The sequence below is a fragment of the Echinops telfairi genome, unplaced genomic scaffold (assembly GCF_000313985.2).
Source record: "Echinops telfairi isolate 266 unplaced genomic scaffold, ASM31398v2 ScPeMD7_60;HRSCAF=208, whole genome shotgun sequence".
Lineage (NCBI taxonomy): Eukaryota > Metazoa > Chordata > Mammalia > Afrosoricida > Tenrecidae > Echinops > Echinops telfairi.
The window spans coordinates 4,654,258-4,674,003 of record NW_022103958.1 but is presented as its reverse complement, the minus strand read 5'-3'; the positions used below and the strand labels follow the sequence as shown (position 1 = coordinate 4,674,003).

At 40.2% G+C, this 19,746-nt stretch overlaps 1 protein-coding gene and 1 pseudogene across 8 annotated transcripts in view; both read right to left on the bottom strand.

Moving 5' to 3' along the window:
* The window catches only part of AMBRA1 (autophagy and beclin 1 regulator 1), a 183,384-nt gene that overhangs the window by 150,050 nt on the left and 13,588 nt on the right, over positions 1-19,746 (bottom strand). The gene's annotated exons all lie outside the window — the stretch shown is intronic.
* LOC101657946 lies at positions 17,077-18,515 on the bottom strand (annotated as a pseudogene).

Genomic DNA, 19,746 nt, shown 5'->3' with positions numbered 1-19,746 from the left:
AAAAATCACAGCAATAGTTTCAATGATTAACATTTTCATAGTGCTTGTCATGTGCCTGGCATTGCTCTTAAACTTTACATAAAGTATCTCGTTTACAATCTTCAAAGGTACCCAATCAGGCACATGAGGCACTAAGACAGTGGTTCTTAACCTTCCTAATACAGTTCCTCATGTTGTGGTGACCTCCCAACCATAAAATTATTTTCATTGCTACTTCACAACTGTAATTTTTCTACTGTTATGAATTGGGCCATTCGACCCCCAAAGGGGTCATGACCCCACAGGTTGAGAACTGCAGGAGATGAAGTCACAGAGCCAGTGGTAGATTCAGGATTCAAATCCTGGCAGTGTGACCCCAGAGTCTAGGTTCTTAATTCTTATAGAAAACTACCACCAATGATAAAACTTCCTCCTACGATCTCTCTCCTGTATCAGGTACTAGTCTCACATATATTAGCCCCTCAATAAATGTTTTGCTGCCTTATGATATCTACTGGAAATCTGCTTGCTTTATATTTTTAACGCTCATTTCTCAAGGTCAAGATAAAGTAAGGAGAAACAGCTGCAAAAATCTGCTAATGAGTGGAACTTAGAATGTACAAAGTATGAATCTAAGAAAACTGGAACTCATCAAAAATGAAATGGAATGGATAAAGACCGATAAACTAGACATCGATGAAATGGACTGGTGTTGACCATAGTGAATCAGAAAATCATATGACTACCATGCCAGAAATAACATAATCAAGAGGAATGGCATTGCATTCAGCGTCAAAAGGATAATGCAAAATCAATCATGAACTACAATGTTATCTGTGATAGCATGATATCTATCGATCTCCAAGAAAATCCAATCAATACAACCATTATTCAAATTTAAACACCAATGGCAAAAGATAGTGATGAAGAATTTCAAGAAATCTACCAATTACTTGTCTGAAATTGATCAAACATGAAATCAAGATGCATTGATAATTACTGGCGATTGAAATGCAGAAGTTGGAAATACAGAAAAAGGAACAGCAGTTGGAGAATAGGGATTTGGTGATAGAAATTATGCTGGAGATCACATGACAGAATTTTGCAAAATCAACAACTTGTTCATAGCAAATCTCTTTTTACAACAACAAAATAGGTGATTATACATATGAACTTCTACAGATGAAATACACAGAAATCAAATGGACTACATCTGTGGGAAGAGAAGATACAGAAGCTCAATATCAAAAGCTAAAAACAGGCCAGCTCAAAAAAAAACAAAACCAGGCCAGGGGCTTGCTGTGGAACAGACCATCAATCAATCACTCTTTTAAGTTCAGGTTAAAGCTGAAGAAAATTAAAACAAATCGTCTAGAAAAGAATGATAGCAAGATATGTACAAATATGCCTGATACAACTGATGTACGGATTGTAATGAGCATTGTAAGAGCTCTCAATAAAATGACTAAAAAGAAAATTAAAACAAATCCAGGAAAGCCAAAATATGACCTTGAGTCTATGCCACTCAAGAACAGATTTGCTGCATTAAACACTAATGACAAGAAGATCTGATGAGTTGTGGGAGGACATCATGGACATCATTCATGAAGAAAGCAAAAGCTAGTTAAAAAGAAAGAAAAGATCAAAGTGGACGTCAGAAGAAACTTCATCACAGAGGGGTCTCGGGGAGGAGATGAGCCAGTCAGGGTGCGATGTAACAATGATGAGAAATACAACTTTCCTCTAGTTCCTAAATGTTTCCTCCCCGCTCCCACTACCATGACTCGAATTCGATCTTGCAAGTCTGGCTAGACCAGAGGAGGTACACTGGTACAGATAGGAACTGAAAATACAGGGAATCCAGGACGGATGAGCCCTATAGGACCAGTGGTGTGAGTGGCAAAGCAGGGAGGGTAAAGGGAGAATGGGTAGGAAAGAGGGAACCGATTACATGGAACTGTGTGTGACCTCCTCCCTGGGGGACAGACAACCGAAAAGTGGGTGAAGGGAGACGTCGGACAGGGCAAGATATGACAAAATACCCATTTATATACTATACTATCAAGGGCTCATGAGGGAGGGGGGAGCAGAGAGGGAGGGGAAAAATGAGGACCTAATGTCGGGGGTTTAAGTGGAGAGAAAATGTTTTGAGAAACGATGTACACGGGGAGCGGGGAGGGAGGGGAAAAATGAGGACCTAATGTCGGGGGTTTAAATGGAGAGAAAATGTTTTGAGAAACGATGTACAAATGCGCTTTACACAATTGATGTGTGTATGGATTGGGAAAACAGTTGTATGAGCCCCTAATAAAATGTTAAAAAAAAAAAAAAAGAGAGAGAAACGATGTACAAATGTGCTTTACACAACTGATGTGTGTATGGATTGGGAAAACAGTTGTATGAGCCCCTAATAAAATGTTAAACAAAAAAAAAAAAAAGAAGAAACTTCATCACAGAGTAGCTGAAGCAAATGAAAGAAATGATGAAGTCAAAGAACTGAATAGAAAATTTCAAAGGACAACTCAAGAAAACAAAGCCAAATATAATGAAATGTACAAAGACCTCGGGTTAGACAACCAGGAAGAAAACACTCAGCACACCTTAAACTAAAGAACGAAAGACAAAATTCAAGCTTCAAAGTAGCAATCTAGTCTCTTCTGACATCCACTTTGTTTTCATAATTTTCTATAAATATGGAATGAAGTAAGACGTACCAAAAGAAGATAGACAGAATACACAGGGTCACTGTACCAAAAAGAATTAGTCAACACTCCACCATTTCAGAAGGCAGCATATGAGCAAGCATCAGTGGTGTTGAACAAAGAAGCTCAAGCTGCAGTGAAACAGTGCTCCGGGAATTGATGGACACCAACTGAAATGTTTCAACAAGCTGAAGCACTGGAAGCACTCACTTGTCTGACAGGAAACTTGGAAGACAGCAATTTGGCCAATTGACTGGGAGAGATCCATAGCTGTGCCCATTCCAAAGAGAGGTGACCCAACAGAGTGCTCAATTATAGAACAATTATCACTGATATCACATGCAAGTGAAATTTTTCTGAAGATCATTCAACAACAATGGTTGCAGCAGTACATTGACAGAGAAGCTGCCACAAGTTCAGGCCAGATTCAGAAAAGGAGGTGAAACAAGGGAGGACATCATTGCTGACCTCGGATTAATTTTAGCAGAGAATCTCTTTGAAAGCAAGAATGCCACAAAGACGTTTACTTGTCTTTTCCTAACTATGTGAAAGCATTTGACTATGTGAATCGAAACAAACTATGGATAACCTTGATAAGAAAGGGAATTCCAAAGCACTTGTTTGTGCTGCTGGAGAACTTGAACATGGATCGTGAGGCAGTTGTGCAAAGAGAACAGGGCATAGTTTAAAATCAGGAAAGGTGTGTGCCAGGGTTGTATCCTCTGACCATACTTATTCAATCTATATGCAGAGCAAACTGTCAGAGAATCTGGGTTATATGAAGAATGTTGCATCAGAATTGGAGAAAGCTTATTAACAACCTTTGATATACAGATAACACAGCTTTGCTTGCTGAAAGTAAGGAGGACTTGAAGCATTTGCTGATGAAGGATAGCAGTTTTGGACTGATTACATTATGACTCAAAAGCCTCACAACTGGACCAGTAGGTAACATCATAATAAATGGAAAAAGTTTGAAGTTGTCGAGGATTTTGTCTTGCTTGGATCCACAATCAATGTTCATGGAAACAGCGGTCAAGAGATGAAAAGATGAGTTGCATTAGGTAAATCTGCTGCACAAGACCTCTTTAAGAGTACTGAAAAGTAAGGATGTTACTAAAGTGGACAAAGGTGTGCCTGACTAAAACTGTGGTATTCTTCATTGCCTCATATGCATGTGAAAGTTGGACACTGATTAAGGAAGACCAAAGAAGAATAGATGCATTTGAATTGTGGTGCTGGAGAGGCATGTTGCAAGGAGAAAAAAAAGTACCATGGACGGCTATAAGGGCACGAAGTACAAGCAGAATGCTCCTTAGAAGCAAGGGTGGAGAGACTATCTTACATACTCTGGATATGTTGTCAGGAAAGACCAGTCCCTGGAGAAAGGCATTACACTTGGTAAAGTATAGGGACACCAAAAAAGAGGAAAACCCTCAAGGAAATGGATGGACACCACACGACGACAACGATGACCTCAAGCACGAGAACAATGGCGAGGACGGTGCAGTGCTTTGCTCTATTGTGTATAAGGCTATGGCCGCACCTAACAACACACAATACATGAAATGATGGTGAAGGGAGAGAGGCCTCTCACTCTCCTTTCTAAGCAATTCTTACATAGTTTTTAACCAGATATAGCTCTTTGAAATGGAAAAGTTACTGAATGAAACAATATCATAGAGCCCATTTATTCTACAAACCAAACCTACCGCTTCATAAAAATGACAAAAATACGGGGAGGGAGGGGAAAAATGAGGACCTCATGCCAGGGGTTTAAGTGGAGAGGAAACATTTTGAGAATGATGAGGGCAATGAATGTACAAATGCGCTCTACACAATTGATGTGTGTATGGATTGTGATAAGAGTTGTATGAGCCCCTAATAAAATTATTTTAAAAAATGACAAAAATAATCAAGTAAAATTAAACCCTTCATATTCAATCAAATAAAATTAAACCCTCCATCTTCTTTTATCATGATGCTGCTTGCTAGTCTGCTTGTGAAGATTTTTGTTTTCTCTGTTGTGGTAGTTATATAATTGTCAATTTAAGGATTACGCATGTAGGGGTGGAGTCTTGCCTGTCAATCAGGTCATAGCCAATGAGGCTTCTGTGTGGGCACAGCCTTCCCCTAAGGATTCTGGGAAATCCAGTACTTCCTCCTTGGAGGCGAAAGACACTTCTCTCTCTCTGCTCACACCCTGGGAGACATAGCAGCTGACAAAACACCTGGGCCCACCCTGATGCAGCCCTGGGTGCTGGAGAAGCCATGCAGAGCCCCCTGCCAGTGCTGAGATGTTTCCAATGCCACTGGATCCAGAGACTCTCTACCCTCTGGCCTGTGATCTTCTACATTCGGCGTCATTGCATGTGTTTCATGAGTCTGAAGAGGACTTTATAGATTGGTATTGGACATGTGGGCTAATATTGGACTTATGGACTTGATCTGGACTGGGCTGGGATGTTTTCTCAATGTTTAATTGCTCTTGTATATAAATCTCTTTCATATACACATATGTATGTCTATGGATTTGTTTCTCTAGTCTACCCAGACTAACACAATACTGAAGGCTGTTTGTTGTCCTTGGTCTTCATCAATAAATGTTTCAAGTCTTCTTGGCTTTTGGAAAGCAAGGTTGCATCATCTGCATACCACAGGTTGCTAATAAAATCTTCCTCTACTCCTGATGCCCTAAACTTCATCTTCCTCTACTCTTGATGCCCTACACTTTTTCATACAGTTCACATTCTCAGACTATTTGTTCAGCATACTGATAGAATAAATATGATGAAAGGCTATAACTCTGATGCATATTTCAACCCTGACTTTAAACTATGCAATATCCCCTTATTCTAGTCAAATGACTGAATCTTGGCCTATGGACAGATTCTGAATGAGCACAATTAAGTGTTCCAAAATTCCCATTGTCCTCAATGTTACTAATATTTTGTTATGATCCACTCAGTTGAATGCCTTTGCACAGTAAATAAAACACAGGGAAAAAAACATTGTTTCGTTATTCTGTTTTCACTCAAGATTCAATCATCAGCAAAGATGTATCCCTTGTTCCACATCCTCTTCTGAACCCTGCTTGAAGTTTCCTGTTCATGTACCTGTAACCATTTTTAACTATTTTCAGCAAAAATGTACTTACATGTGATATTAGTGATGTCGTTCTATAATCCCTGCATACTGTGGATCGCCTTTCTTTGGAATGGACACACGCAAGGATCTCTACCAGTATCTCTACCAGTCGATTGGTCAAGTAGTTCCTTTCAGCATAAAACAAGTCATTATATGGGTTTGTTGAAAGATCTCAATCAGTACACTGTCAATTCCTTGAGCCTTGATTTGTGTCAATATCTTCCGTACAACTTGGACTTCTTCCTTTAATGCCATCGGTTCTAAATCATATGCTACCTTCTGAAATGATTAAATGCCAACCAATTCCATTTGGCACAGTAACTTATGCATTCCTCCCACCTTCCTTTGATGCTTCTTCCTGTATCATTTAATATTTTTCCCAGAGATTCCTTCAGTATTGCAACTCAAGTCTTAATTTTCTTTCTTCAGTTCTTGCACCTTGGAAATGCCAAGCATGTTCTTCCCTTTTGGTTTTCTGATTCCAGGTATATGCACATTTCATTATAATACTTTTTCTTCTCAAGCTACTCCTTGACAATTTGTGTTCAGCTCTTTACCTCATTGCTTCTTCCTTTCATTTTAGCTACTCTCCATTTAAGAGCAAGCCTCAACATCGCTCTGGACTTTTTGTGTGTATTTCTTTGCAGTGGCTCTACAACTCATCTGGTCTTTAATCATTAGTGTCCAATATGTGAAATCTAGTCTTGAGATAATCTCTAAACTGAGGTAGGATATACTCAACGTCCTAATTTGGATCTCATGAATTTTCATTTTCTTCAGCTTTAAGTTGGACTGACATGTAAGTAACGATTTGTTCTGCAACCACAGCCCCTGGTCTTGTCCTAACTGATGATAATGAGCTTCTCCATGGTCTCTTCCCACAGATGTGGTCAACTTGATTCCTATGAATCCAAATGAGTTAAGATGCATGTGCATAGTTGCCATTTATGTTGTTGAAAAAAAGATATTTGCAATGAATAAGTTGTTGCTCTTGCAAAATTCTATCATGCGTTCTCTTGTGCCATTTCTATTACAAAGTCATAGTTTCCAACTACCAATCCTCCTTCTTTGTTCCCCACTTTCACATTCCCATCACAATAATTATTAATGCATCTTAACGTCATATTCAATTAACTTCAGACTACATAAGTTTTTTAAAAGCTTCAATTTCTTCATCTTTGGCATTAGTGGTTGGTGTGTAAATCTGAATGACAGTCTTCTTGATGGGCACATGAATATTATCCTATCACTGACAGAAACTGTATTTCAGGACAGATCTTGACTCGTTCTCTGGACAATAAATGCAATGCCACTCCTCTTCAATTTGTCATTCCCGGCAGAGTAGACCATGTAACTATCTGATTCAAAATGGTCAATAGCAGTCCATTCCTGCTCAATAATGCCTACAATATTTATTTCAGTGTGTTCCATTTCACATTTAATGACTTCTAATTTTCCTAGACTCCTATTTCACACATTCCACAGTCAGTTACTAATAGATATTTATAAGTGCTTCTTCTCATAAAGGTTTCAAAAGCTTTACTCCATCCACATCATTAAGGTCAACACTAATTTGAAGAGGCAGCTCTTCCCCAGTCATATTTGAGTGCCTTCTAATCTACGGACTCAACCTCCAGCACTATATCAGATAATATTCCACTGTTACAATATTTTCACTGGTTTTCTTTTGGGGGGGGGGGGGGAATAGGTCACCAGGTCCTCCTTCCTAATCTGTGTTAGTCTGGAAACTCTGCTGAAACCTGTCCACTCAGATGGGCCCTGCTGTCATTTGCAGTATTAGTAGCATAACTTCCAGCATCACAGGAATACATACATACACAAGCTTCCACAGGACAAAACAATAGATGAATGATGGATGTCACCTTAATTTACAATCCGAGAAAGTTGATCCTACAATTTGAGGGAGAGGGATGTAAAACAAGTCTGTAATTAGAACATCGTGATTTAATAGATAAAGCTAAAACGAAGAGGTAGACGGTGTTGAAGACTGGTATTTGTTTTTGTTTTTTAAACTCACTGGGCTGGTGCATAAGTACTGACAATTCAGAGTCCTGCTGAATTTCAAGTTTTCCCTGGTATAAATAACGTATGATGCATACCCTTCAAGGAATAAAGTCCTTGCGATGCCTTAGGGAAAAAAAGTTACAAAAACTCCAGGCAAGATGACTACTTTTCAAAGCAGAAGCCAAGTTAGGAACCAACAATAGCCACAGTGCACAGCAAGTAGGGATTCATAAGAAGAAGTCTGGCAGCTACCATCCTGACAGAAAAGAGAAGGAGTGCAAAAGGACTAGTAGTTCACAGAGTTCAATCAGTGAAGACCTCTAAGTAATCAGTGACAAACAGACAGCAAATCATAAGACAATAGAACCAAGGCCAACACAATCAAAATGATACACAATTCCTTTATAAGAAGCTGTCAAAAGCCCCCAAATAAAAGGCTAATAGAAGCTGCATCTTACTGAAGATATGCACAGCATTTGTGCTCAAAATTACAAAGATTCTAACATCCACTTGATCTGGATCTAGAAAGTCTAAGAGGGAATATTAAATCTAGTACCTGGTACAAAGATTGCCAGCCCAAATCTCTAAAGAGTTAAGCAAGCAGTGTAAACTTTCTTTGGTTCTTATCTCCATCCCTACCTCCCAACGTTTTCTAACATAGTATTAGAATAAGGCAGACCTCTACAGTGTGTGTCATGAATGGGCTAACAACTTAAAAAAATGTTTTCAAGGTATGAAACTAAATAAATCCTATCTACTCATATTATAATAAAGGAGAGGAAGGCACACACTGTTTGCTACAGATTTTGCCTCCTCGGCTCCCTGCAGTAGCTCACAATGACGCAGCCCAAAGTCTAAGACACGAGAAAGGTTTTGCTCAAAAAGAAAGTGTGATCAACACTGGAATGAGAAAGCCGTGAGACTCAAGTTTGAGACAGCCATCTTCTTTAGTCCCACTTTCACAATCAGAAGAAAATAAGAAATGAACACTTATCTACAAACTATCCTAGGGAAAAACAGTCTACCAAGAACTCCTGAACATTCAAGGAAGAGCAAAGAGGAAACCAGAGAACCAAGAAGCTGAAGCTTGACTGCTGAGTTCCGAGCCATCCAAAGACCTGGGAAAGTGATCATGAAGACTAGCCACCCTTACGTGTGCAGAACCAGCAAGGCCTAGCGGTATGTAAAAAACAAGCAGCCACTTTTCCTGAAAGAAATTTCACAGAGGCAAAAACAGCCCAACCCCAGAAATGGGAACTGAAACCAGCTGCCTCAGACAAACAGGCCTAATGACTTTGGCAACAACATACCTTCATCAACCAACAACACTGAGGCTGAAGTCAGCTGGTTTCACATCCAGAAGGATGCCACCTTTCTAGGTGGGGACAGAGAGTCTAGCCCTCCTCCCTGGAGCAGCACCTTGCCCCTGCTACTTCCGGGAAACCCCTGGAGCCCTGACAACAGTTGGAAAAGCGTTGGGAACATTAACCCAGGAATCCGAACAAGCCCAAGGACAGATGGAATCACTCACCAAACAAAATAAAAAAACGAAACTGGGAAGAGGTTTAAAAAAAAATCAATCTTGGTTCACAAGATGAGTCAGTAGTCAAAGCAGGATTTGAATTCGGGTTTTTCCTTCAGAGCGTATCGCGCTTGACTCCCAGCCCTTGGCTCCGCAGATACTGTGTGCTCAATGTTCCCCAATCTTAAGAGTCAGCCCAGGTCAAGCTCTTGGCTGACTAGAATAGGGAAAAGAAAACTTTCCCTCCAGGCTTCAAGAAAGGGCGAAATCAAATTATTAAATGCAGAGTTCTAAGCTAAAAAGTCCAGATGCCCTCTACCTTGCCAATCAAAACAAGGCATTGGATTTAAAAATCTAGTCATTAATGCTCTGACTATAAGTTGGATTCCAGCTTCCTAATTTTCCAAATAAAGAACACTTAAAAGACGGGGGATACAAAAGCAATGGCAGGGAGCCAAGGAGCACTTACTGAACAGCCAAGTACGTACTCTGCACTCACGCACCGTGGCAGGCACTGAGGGCACCTTCTGCACTGAAGAAGGTTATGGATTACTTATGCAAGTTAACATTAATAGTTCTTTAGTGTAGTGGTTACATGCTGGGATGCTAACCAAAAGGTGAGCAGTTCAAAACCATCAGCAGCTCTGGGGGAGAAAAATGAGGCTTTCTAGTCCTGTACAGGGTTAGTCTCAGAAATCAATAGGGACAGTTCCACTCTGTCCTAGAGGGGGGTTATGAGTTGGAAACAACTGGATGGTAACAACTTAATTTCAGATACTGATAAATACAAGTAAGAACATAAAAGAGATGATGTGATGAGAGAGTGATGGAAAGAAATACACCTTTCAAGGATGCTCAGAGAAAGCGTCTTTGATGGCATTTGAGGCCTGCATCTTGAGGTGGAAGCCTTGAGAAAAGATTTTTACAAATGAGGAGCTGATTCCAGGAGCCCAAGCGGAAAACGAGTTTTGAGAATGATGAGGGCAACGAATGTATGTGTGCTTTACACAACTGATGTGCAGATTGTGATAAGAGTTGTATAAGCCCCAATAAAATGATTTTTTAAAAAGATTTTACACACACACACACATATTCTAAAAAGAAAGGAGCAAGGTCATTATCAGGTGAGTTTATAAAACAATACAAGCAATAAGGGAGAGAACAGAGAAGCCAGGTGGATACCAGAAGGATAAGGTAAAAATTTGGATTATAATAGTGTAAAGAGTTGCTAGCAGAGAATTTAAGCAAGGGAAATGGCATTATGGGAATCTGGGTCAGGGTTATGATAATATAGGAGAGGACTCGAGTAGTCAAGTTCAGGATATATTTTGGAGAAACAGTAAAGCAACTTATAAATTCATCATATTGGGAACATAACAGGAAAAGGAATTAAGAATATCCCGAGGTTCTTGGCCTGAATTCCAAATCAAGAGATGGATCCTACTTTGGGGAGAAGGCTTGCAAATTAAAGAAGGAAATCAAACATTTAGGATCATTTCCTATTTTTCTAGGATTATGAGCCAATGAAAATATATACTGAGGAGAAACGTTTGAATATTTCTATACAGAGAATACAATTCAGTATTACTTCTTAGTCCTACGTAATTTTATAGCATTCAAAGAAACCATCCACATTTCAAAATCAGCGGCAATCTGAAATCTTTCTATGTACATGGCAGAAGAATACCAATATTTAATTATTATCAACTGATAAAGTCAAGGGATAGACTAACAGACAATTTTAAAGTCACACTTTTCTCTAATATTCATTGCATATTTGCTACACAACTGGCAAAAAAGCAAACATCACTTTTCCATATATTATCTCATTTATTCCTGGTAACAATGCTATGGAATTAGGTACTATCCTTGTCCCCGTTTCTCAAATCAAGATACTTAGGCTTAGAGAAAGAGATGTGCCCAAGAGCAACAAAGATTCAAAACCGGAACTGATATCAAACCACATGTTCTGACCACTATAATATTCTGCTTCTATAGTTAAGCACTAAACCTCAGATACACAAAGAAAAAAACAATCTTTTCAGAGCCACAAATCTACAAGATCACAAACACAGAGTCAATTTGGGAAACAAAGAGATGAAAGAAAGATGAATGAGTTTGAGTCAGGATATTGTGACTCATGCCATAACCTTAAGCAAGCCCCATGATGTACATGCCTCAACCTACTTCAATGGAGCTATCATTACTTGCCTTCTCATGGGGTGTGAGTGCTAATTAATATTTGTAACACAGACACAGATCATCAGATGAAAGAGACAAGGAAAACTATAGTGTATCATTACTGCTTTGATCATAGAGCCAAACCCCAGAAATCAAAGTCAATAAGTTTTATTTATTTATTTTTTTAATATTAAGTTTTATTTTAAGACTACATATTAAGCAATATACACTAAGTGAGGGGTCAGCTAAGCCCACACACAAGGGAGTATAGCAGCCTGTGTGATCCAAGGATTATACATAATAAAATCCAAGATCAGAAAGGGAAATGTATTATGAGTTTAAATTCTGGACACCTATTTGTAAATGGCTAAGGATGACAATGAAAGCCCAAAATTAATTTGCAGAATCCCCATAGGGATTAAGTCTTTATTTAAATCCCTCAGACCACTGACCAGGGATGTGAATAGTCTTGCCCTCAGAGTATACCAAAAAATGAATTAATGTTAGGTTAAATTTTAACATGTTTTTTTTTCTCTTTTGGTCCACTTTTTAAGTTTTTATTATTTTTTGCTTTCTTTCGGATTGAGGCTTTCTATTTTATTTTGTAGAAAGCCCAGTCATGTTCCTACAGAGCAGCTAGTGATTCTGAACTACTAACTTTGGTGGCTAGCAGCCCAACATTTAACCACTAGGCCACCAGGGCTCCTGCTATTTTATTTTGTTATTGTTGTTGGGCTTTTTTCTTGGTGTCATTTTCTTTTTTTTCTTTTTTTGGTATAATGTTCTTTCTATAAAATCCAGGATAGATAAAGCTATAGAGACAATAACTAGATTTTAAGAATGTCTTAGGGTTATGGCAGGAGAGATTAGGGAAAGAAGTATATTAACAATAATGAAGAAAATATTCTAAAATTAATAACCCTTGGTTAGCAATAAAGTTGGCCTCTCCTGCTCTCGCTCTCGGGCTCTCCCCATGAGGACCACCAAGCGGGGCTCAGGTGAGCATGCTACCATGAAAAAAATATATATATTCTAAAATTAAATTTTTAAATGTATGGGTCTTGAGTACTCTGAATAAGAATCATTTAATTGGTTATTTTCTCTTTAAATTTTTCTTTTAAAAAAGCAATATAAATCATATGATCCACACACGGCACTCGAGTGTCTATCCCAGAGAAAGAAAAACTTACAAAGAGAAATTTGTATGGAAATGTTCATAGACAATTCATTCATAACAGCCAAGAACCAGGGGAGGGGAAACTCCAGCTATCCTTCAACGAGTAAATACTCGAACAAATTGTGAAACGAAATCGGCAATTTTTAAAAAAGGAAGAACTACTGATACAACTCAGCTGAGTGAAAAAGGCCAATCCAAAAGGTTCCATACCACATGATTCCTTTTATATATAACATTAACATGGCAAACGGAAAGCAGTGTTGGTTTCCAGAGGTTAAAAATGGGGGTGGAAGAGAGTGGCGAGGGGGCCACCTTCCCTACTTGAGCATTCTCCCAAGACTCTGTGGACAAAAGCTCACTGCAATCCTGCAACTGTATTCACTGCAGTCTCCAGATGATTGCTTCAGGGGTAGCTTTAAAAGGCATCAAGAGGAAACCTTACAGTCATAGAAATGTTTTGAATCTTGACTACCAATTTCCTGTCGTGATAGTGTTCTCTGATTTACATTGTTCTATGGTCCGTTACTACTGGTGGTGGGGAGGGGCAATGGGGAGTCCCTGGGTGGTGCAGGCAGTGACCACGCTTAGTCACTAACAGAAAGATAAAAGACTGGAGACATGAAAGAGCAGAGGTACAAATGAATCCAACTAGAGGCATCTCAGAAGGCCTAACAATCCTCTTTCAAAAGATGACTGAAACCCTAAGGAAAGATGGAGACACCCTAAATGCCATTCATCAACAAATGAATGGACCACAAAATACGATATATATACACACTATGCACAATGGAATACTACTCAGCCAGTAGGATAAATTCAGTCGTAATACATGCTACAATATGATGGCAATGGAATATATCATGCTGCGTAAAATAAGTCAACCACAAGAGGACAAATATTATGTTGTCTCATTTGTACAAATACACAAGAAAAAACAGAGGCATAAAGAATAAAGTGTACTGGGGGCAGAGAGGTTAATGGCAATGGAATTATTATGTTAAGGGTAAGGTTACACAGCTGATTGCTGTAGTTATAAAAATTGTATACCTGCAAAAATGGAACTGCAAAAGTCCTATGACAAATGGATTCATGATGATGACCAAAAAAATTCTGTTTAAAGAAAGAGTAGATTATGTACAAAAGCTTCATGGAATTTTGTCCTTGGTTTGGAGGTTTAGGGCCACAGCTTTATGGTATAGCCCATTTAATTGGCCTAATTACAAGTTTAATGCCTGGGTTCTACCTTCCAATTCATGGCACAGTCCCTGGGGTCTTAAAAGCTTACAAGCAGCCATTCAAGACACAACTGATTGCTATTCACCTGGAAGTAAGGTAGGTGGGTCAGGTAGAGGAGGACTGGAATGGGTGGCTAATTGCCTCCATGAAAACTGTTCCCTGTACCAGGAGACCAGGACTGCAAGTGACCCAGCTACCATTACTGAACATTTTGATCAAATATTCCATAGAAAAATCCTGATCGAAAGTGCTATCTTAGTGATCTGCTGCTGCTATAACAATTACCACAACAAACATTTAATTACTCACAGTTTGGGAAAGCCAAACGTCCGAATTCAGGGTGCCAGCTCTAATGGAAAGGTTTTCTCTCTTTGGAGCACGCTTCCTGGTTTTTGGAGATCTCCACGTGGCTTGGCATCAATTTCCCCCTCCCCCATCCTTGCCTCTCTAGCTTGCTTGTTCAATCTCCTTTATATTTCAAAAGAGATTGTCTCAAAATCAACCCTCCACTAATTCTGTCTCATTAACATAACATAGGCAAGCCATTCTCAAATGGGAATATAATCACAGGCATAGAAGGCAGGAATTTACAAAACTTATGGGCAGGAGGGGGAGACACCACACAATTCATGCCATAAGATGGGGGGGGGGCAGCACAGAAATTCAAATTCGCAAGGACTTAAGACTTCCTAGAGTCATGAAGGTTGAACGAAGCCCTAAAACTATTGCCCTGAAATAATCTCTAAACCTTAAACCAAAAATATCCCTGAAGTCTTCTTAAAAAAACACATTAGAGAAAAAAAAATTAGTTTCACTAATAAAAAAATGTGTTTTCAGTATGTTCTCTTAACAACTATCTTCATGGGATCAAACTGACAACAATGATGTGAAAGATTAGACAGAATCCTTAGGGCAATGAATTTACATTAATTAGGAAGAAACAACTTATAATTGGTGAGTAAGAATGGGTACGTAATTGTCAATCATTACAAAATATGTGTAGCAATGGTTCGCTGGTCTACATCTTGCTGTGTGTATTCTCACAACCACCACTATCAAGAGAAACTGCACAGCTCCATCTGTTCTGACACACACTGACACACACACCAGGAGCCAGAGTTAACGCAATGGCAACTGGAGCTGGTACCACTGGGAAAACTGGGCAGAGTATTCTACTTCTTACAATTACCTCAAAATAAAAATGTTAGTTAAATCAAATTAATAAAACGATAGCAGTCAATGGATAATCTCCCTCTCACGTGGTCTCAACCTAATCCTCCTTACATAACTATGAAAACATGTATGAAGTCAAAAAGTATTGCCACGAAAGCATTAATATCTTCAAAGAAAATTATCAAACTTTGAAACTACTGTTTTTTTGACATCTTTTCATCTCTCTACTCCTTCCCCAAAGAATTCTCTTCATGTAACTGTCTTTCGGACCTAACAGAGGAAGAAATTCCAAATGATTTCTTTACAGCAGAAAATACACAGCAAGGGGAAATAAACCCCCATGTGTTCATGCCATAGCAAACAAAGCTTCTCTGAAAATAGTCATTCCTCTTTCCAGCAGAAATGTCAACTAGATTGTTAAGAATTACCAACCTCTCTACAAAGAGTATGAGCTATTACCACCATCAGGGGTTAAAGCTTTAGAGTCCCTCTCTCAAGTCTCCTCCTCCCTCACTCCATTTTATAGACAAAAACTGAACTCGATGTGAAATTACTTGCCCAAGATTGAAGAGCTAGTAAGTAGTAAAGTTGTGATTCAAAGCTACAAAACTGGTGTTTTCCCTCTACCAGGTCTTCCCATTACCACGTGCCAACAGAAGGAATTCAATCAACTTAAGTAAAGTTAGGCACCTGCCATTTTCTAGTATGGCTATTTACTGCCTTGACTTTTTTAATTCCATTTAGCATATTTGAGGGGGAGAAGGGTCTATACTGTATGACAAGGACCCCTGGTGTAGTGGATTATACGTTGCACTGCAAATCACAAGGTTAGCAGTTCAAAACTACCAGCTGCTCCACAGGAGTCATTATGAAGCTTTCTACGCTTGTAAAGAGTTACAATCTTGGAAACCCACAGGGGCAGTTCTGGTCTTTCCCAAGGGTCACCATAAGTCAGAACTGACTTAATGGCAGTGAACTGAGTTGAGTATACTATGTGTCAAGGAGCCCTGATGGTGTAGTGGGTCAAACATTGGGCTGTTAACCACCAGGTCAGCAGTTCAAATCCATCAGCCATTCCATGGGAAAAAGATGAGGCAATCTGCTCACTTCAAGATTTACCATCTCAGAAACCATATGGAATTATACATTGTCCTAAAGGGTCACTATGAGTTGGAATCAACAACAATAGGTTCTATTATAATCTGTATGAAGCCTGACTATAGGGGACAGAGAAACAAACAGAAAAGATGTCTGACTGTAAAGAGCTTTCAGTCTGTAACATGCTTTAGCTACTATAAAAGTCTGCAGTGAAGTACAATTACTTATCACGCCTCTTCTATCCAGAGTCTTTATAACCCCACCAAATGATAGGTAGGACCATGCAGATAGGGTGTGTGGCTCTCTCATGGAGGGCTGGTTTTTACCATTCCACTGGGCATAAAGTGAACCATTCCAGAAGTAGGAACTGAGAATCCCTCGACCACCAGGAAAGAAGTGTGTCCCAGATGCATGTAGGGAAAGGTGGCAGAGGAGAAGCACTAAGACCATGAGACAGAGCAGAAGCACAATGGTGGACCATGAGACAGAGCTTTCTGGCTTGCTGAACAAGAAAAGCTGAGTGCCTTCAGGGAGGAAGCTGGCTTTTAGAGTGGGGTGCCCTTTGACATTTATCAGCACTAAAGGAACTTTGTAATACTTGCCCAAACAGCACAGAGGTCAAGGAGCCCACACGGCTCAGGTCGAGGACCAGAAAGAGACTCATCTGGCAGCATGGCTGACAAGAGACACCGCAAACAAAAACACTGTATACTTAACATTTGTAACCTGTAAACTCCCACCATCAGGAGTACTGTGTGTGTGAGTTCTGTGTAGCCCCTGCAATGGGATTACCAACTTCAGTGGGGTTGAGTGCCGGGGCGGGGGGCACGCTGGTGCTAGAATGGGGCGAAAAGGTTGGAGGCTGAGGGGACATCTGACCTCTCCTTGTACGGCTCCTCCTTGGGCAGATGTGGTATAGTTGGCTCTCCTTCCTCCTTGCTTAGCTGAAGGAGGTCAAATATGGCCCTCACATCAGGGAACTACAAAGAATCTAGCTACCTTCACAAACGCAAACAATAATCTCTCACATTAGCTTCCTTCCAGTTTAATCTCACTGCTCTGATATTCTATATACAAAAACTGCAAATTCATTGCCATCAAGTGGGTTCGGACTTACAGGGCAGAGTACAACTACCTTGAAGGGTTCTCAGAAAAGCCTGGTGGCACAGTGGGTTAAGTGTTGGGCTGCTAACCTCAAGGTTGGCGTGTCTGCCCACTTCAAGAAAGTCTAATCGCTTCAGAAGCCCTATGGGACAGTTATCTTACCTATAGGGTCACTGTGGATCTTTAAATCTCTATGAAGTCAGACTGCCATAGCTTTCTCTTTCTCCCAGGGAGAAGGGTTGGAACCCTCAACCATTTGGTTAGCAGAGAGCACTTTTTTTGGGGGGCGGGGGGTAGCCGGGAAGTTTTATTTATGATAGTAACATACAAGTCCCCACACTTAGGAACAGGCTGAGACAAGGATCTAGCCCAGGCCTTATGCTTTTCCTGGAGACTTTTGGGGGCAAACTTCTGCAGTTTCTTCCACATGCTTTTATTCATTTCTTTAAATTCTTCCAAGGGGTATGTGGACAAGACGAGCTTGTCCTCTCCCAAGGACAGGCCACTAAAGCTGTGTCTCTGGGGCAAGGGTACTTGTGTTTGTAATAGTTTGAATGGAGACATGCTAACTTCTCGTACATCTGATTACAGGCTTCGGGCTCTGAGATCGTGTTCTCTCCTTCCTGAAAGGCCTGTGCTACCTGCTACTGCAGGTAAGCGCCCAAATGCCGCCCCTGCTTGGTCTCTTCCACAGGCCATTCCTCACAGAGCTTAGGGAAACGCTGGTAGCCACCATTTTGGACCCTGCCGGTTACCGCAGAGAGAACTTTAACCACTGTGTCGCGTGTGGTTCCTCTGGTAATTCTACAAACCAAATATTCTTTCTTGATCCTGGACAAATGGTCCTCAATGCCCATCTGTACAAAACACTGCACTGTGGTCATGCTCAGCAAGTATAAACTGAAACTTGCCAGCTCCAGTCAGCACAAAGCGAAATGAACACTGTTAGTTTTGGAAATCCTGAAAGTTCCTTTAATATCTTGGTCAAGTTGTAGACATAAAGTTAAAAGTGAGTTAGACATCCTTCTGAACATAAGAGCTAGAAAACGTAAGTTGACTTGTATGTTCTTCTAAGACTGAGGTCATGTTCAGAAACTCAGGAAAGAAAAAAAAGAAACTCAGATCTTTCCATTCATTACCTGAAGTTCCTTTCTGATGCTGGTTCCTTCATGTCCAATAATAATGAACTTAATGAAGTCCAAGTTTTCTTACTTCATCAATGACAGATGCATCCTGAATACATAGCAGCTTAGAGATTGATCGAAAGCAAACATGATAATTAGCTATTCCAAGGTACACACAGTAAGTAAAAGACCGCCTATCTTTGACATGACAGCGCTTCAAACATTTGGGGGTGGTAGGGCACACCCTAAAAGAATTGACATCAACATCACCATGTTAGCAACAGCATGAATTTGGGACTGACTGGTATGAGTAGTGATCACTTATAACATGTAATTTTGATCCTTATAAATCACTTTTTTTGCAGTAATTATTTTAATTTCATGTTTGTTTTGGGCTGATGATGACAAATCATTTTCAAGTTTGTGTCTTTTCCTTCACATGCAGAGTTAAGCCACAACCAGGTATAGCCAAAAGATTCCATCTCTCACATACACGCTGCTGTGAAAAATCCTCTGACTTGACCGCTATGCAAGGCAGGAAGACTTTCTTGGGTAGCACCATCATGAGGCCTGGTGGGCAATCAAGGAGGACAGGCTCCCACACCTGTCTCTATTCACATTTACCTGGGACCAGGGTAGGCAGGGGACCCCAGGTCACAGCTCTGGTACCCATCCACCTGGACTGAAGATCAACAGTAAGAAAAGCAGTTGGGGGGGGAGGCAACTGCTCCCCCTGCCTTCAAGGCAGTCAGTCAAGGTGAAGACTTTTTGCCTGCTTCTACAGGAAACCCAGCCCACTGCCCTGGGGCACCTGGGGCCCTGCCTGAAGCTGGGAGAGGTGGTCTTAGGGTGAGTCCCATATTTCCAGAGTAGTAGAATAAATCACTCTTAAAAAGGTAAATATTACAATCCCCATTTTGCACTCCAGGGCACCAGGTTTGGAGAGTTAAGTGTCCTCCAACCCCAGGAGTTACCCAGGGGTTGGATTCGGGTTCAAATTTAGAAGCCATGTTCTTTGTTCAAAACACCACATGCCTAATACCATGGGTGTGACTGTGAGATCATCACTTCAAACCTTCACAGAACACCCTGACCAGCAGGTATGGAATTTGGCCATTCTTTCCACTGGGAGGCTAGATGAACTAATTTTCTCTCCCTGTTTCTCAGATGGCTGGCTCCCGGGGTTTATTTGCTTTGGAGCACAGCAACCTTTTTCCAAATGAAATCTTGGATGAAAACACCAAAACATGAAACAAATACAAGTAGGGTTGCTCTGGT